Below are 3,449 nucleotides of genomic sequence, written 5' to 3' on the forward strand. Positions count from 1 at the left end.
GAGATGCCATCATCTCTTACAATTTCTCCTCCTTGTTGTGGCCTTATCTCAATTCATTGTCTTCCTAATCTCTTCAGTCTTGAACCCCACACCTAGTCCCATCTCGTGAAGATCCAGCTCAGATGCCACCTCTTCCAGAAAGCTTCCCCTGAAGTCTCCCAGCACTTGTGTTCTCTTCCCCACATCACTCTCCCAGCACCTTATTCCTGATTTTCCATAATTCCCTTCCATTTTTCCCTGAACTGGACCGTGGTTAGTTGTATGTGCCCCTCCCCCTGGATGTCCCACTGCCAGCCACGCCCTGGCACTGACAGGGTACTTCTTAAGCATCTTGTTATTGCACAACACGAAGTCGTTGATCATATGTTGATTATTGTCAGTGTTTCCAGGAAAGGAAGAGGCAGTGTCCTCACGGAGGTCAGTGACTGGAATTAGTGGCTGAGAGAGGCCCTGGGCTCAGCGTGGGAGAGCTTTGTGAACAGGGAGATAGAGGCGCTGCCCTTAGGATTTGAGATCCCCTGTCCTCCCCCAGATGGTTAGAGAAGAGGAGTAAAATATGCCAGGAAGGTCCTTCAGCCAAGCCACCCTCATTTGCCCTCAGTCTTTGCATTGAACCCTCAGCTCTTCCAGGACTGGCATCATGAGGGGTTCCAATGTGGGTGGTGGCCTCTCCTCTTTCCGTTTTTTAATTTTGGTTCTTAAAAACTACATTCCCAATGAGGGAACTGAAACTACTAAAGACTCTCCACCAGCAGCCATCTGACGTGGGGTAAGAGAACAATTCCCAGTTAAGGCCCGAAAGGAAATCCCCTCCCTGTCATGTGCTGAGGCCAGAGAAGCGGGGGAGGCACTAGTTCACTGCTTGGTGAGGCCCAGTTACCAAGGTGAAGGGCTGGGATGGAAGGGCTGGGAAGGGCAGGGGCAGAGAACCCAAGCAGAATGGAAAACATCACAGGTGAGCATGAGAGGACCAAGATCTTGGACCTGGAATGAACTACCAGTTCCACAGATAGACCCTGCCACTCCATCGCTGGGTACAATGGACTCTGCTCTTCTCACAGACCCATCTGTAGGAAGGAAGCTGACCCTCATTTCTCCCACCAGATCCTTTGCATACTTTGTCCCCCAACTCAGATGCGTCTCCCTTCACAGTCTCTGTCCAGTAGGTCTCCCTATTCCCCAGCCCTGAACAATGTCTGGTTTTCATCTGAAAAAGCAGTGGGTGGGAGACAGAAGCTATAGTTCCTTCTGGGAGACTAAGAGGTCCTACTGGAGACAAAGCTTAGTTTAGGCAGGAAAAAACCAACCAACCAACAAACAAAAAATCTCAGAAGGCAATATTTAGAGAGTTGTAGATAGTGTAGGTTTACTGCCTTCCTTTCTTCTTTCCTTCTCTTACCTCCTTCCCTCTTTGACCCAATATTTACTGAACCCCTTTATGTGCATTGGGCAGTACACTTTTTGGAATAGCATGTGACCCCTTCCCTTAAGATGTTTACAGTGCAGCTGGGGAAAGAAGACAAAAATCCTCAAAGTTAAAGCACAATACAGGAGATGTCATGATGCCAGTGGATATTGTAAACATTTGGTACCACATGTTCAGAAGGAGAGGTCAAGGCTTCTGAGAGGTGAGGGAGCCCATGCCATGCCTTTGGGATGCAGAGGGTTGTGGTAGGCAGAAAAGACACCGTTCAATGCAAGGGAAATGTCTGACAGAGGGAGTACAAAGTGGGGAACATTTTTTCTGTGTTTAGGGAAATAGTGAGCAGATAAAACTGGATGACACCCACTTGTGGACCATGTGTTTAAGTATGGGAAGTAACACTGATGGGAGGCTGGAGGCAAGATCAGGCTGAATAAGGCATCTGGACTTTTTCCTCTAGCTGGGAATTGCCCAGCTACTTCCTTTAACCTTGACACTAAACTTGGCTTTGTTATGGTTGAGCAGGAGGTGGGTATAAATGTCACAACACATGGAGCAGGCTCAAAGAAAGAGGCACACCGTCCCCCAGACTGTCACCATTCCATAAAGGGACGTGCTTGGCTGAGATGAACCATGTGTTGTGTTCCAGAGGAAGTGCCTCCTCTCCTCAGCCATGTGCAGTGTGGTTGGGAGGGGGACCAGTACACCCAGCCAAGGTGGAGAATCCTGAACTGTGCGGTCAGGGTTACAGCCTTGCTGGCATGAAAAATGTCCTGTTCTCAGTTGCAAATCAACATTTGTTTTGGCTGGGAAGTCTTAGGTCCTCCCTGCTAAGACAGCTTGCTGCTGGCTATTGGTGCTATGTGACAGCAAAGTGGCTTGTCCCCACACATCCATCAAGACCACTGATTTTCTAAGATTTTTAAAGTGGTAAGAGCTGTCTCTCGCAAAAGAAATTCTATGGAGAAACTCAATGTGCCAAACATATAAAAGTGGGATTGCTTGAGATAAGGAGGATATGGGGTAGACAATTTGCTGGATGTTTGGAGCAGGAAGGACTTGCTTCTGTTCTCATAAGATGGACATGCCAAGGATAAGAATGCTATGCAGAATCACAAATCAATAGTCTACAGTAGATGCCAGCCGACCCTCCAGGACACCTCAGCTCTCCAGATCTCATAGGGAAGAGCGGAACTGGAGACGCCTCCTCTGACTCCTCCGGCACAGTTCACCTTACTCATTCGCTGTGCGCTGACTCTGTCAATGTTTTGCCTTCTCCACTAGATGCTAAACACCTTGAGAGCAGGAGCTATGAGATGATGCATATAAAGCCCTTCGCACAGTGCCTGGCACGTGTGTGATGGTGGCTGTTGTTAATTCGATTATACTTTTGAAATCTCAGCAAGAGCTAGCCGGGAAATTTTTACACACCGGGTACAAAAAAAATAAATAAATAAATAAATAAATAAAAAATTCAAGCAGTCTATGATCAAGAAGTTCATGGCACTTTGGAAGTCTACCCCAAAGCAATGTCCATTTCCTTTTCTTCTGTTGATGTGCTGGACACATAAAAGGAGATTATTAAAGACTAGCTGAGTGGATGGCTCTTCCAGAAGGTGGACTCTTTCCCAAGTGAAAAACATGTGTGCTACCCATTCCCAAAGTCTGCCCCAGCTTGACCCTGAGACATAACCTTGGAGAAGAGTTTTCTGGGTCAGCACAGCTCACAGGCAGGGGCCCCCAGCTCACCAGCCCTCAAAATCCCTAAGGTGAGAAAGCAGGTGGAACCTTGTTTAGCATTGCTGGGCGACCATAAAATATGCGCCCTCCTTCGTGACTAACCCCACGGTCATCCGGGGGCCACTCTCCCGCCGGCTGCCCTCTCCCTCCCCCCTCACCACCCACCCGCTGCAGCAGTTCCCTCTCCGTTGCCTGCTTTCTGTGAGTGCTGAGTCGCCCCGAGCTGCTCGCTCTCCATGTGACTTCAGTTTCCGTCTGTTCCTTCCGCAAGTGCTAAAATAATCTG

Source organism: Rhinolophus hipposideros (genome assembly GCF_964194185.1).
Source record: "Rhinolophus hipposideros genome assembly, chromosome: 2".
NCBI classification, from domain to species: Eukaryota; Metazoa; Chordata; class Mammalia; order Chiroptera; family Rhinolophidae; genus Rhinolophus; species Rhinolophus hipposideros.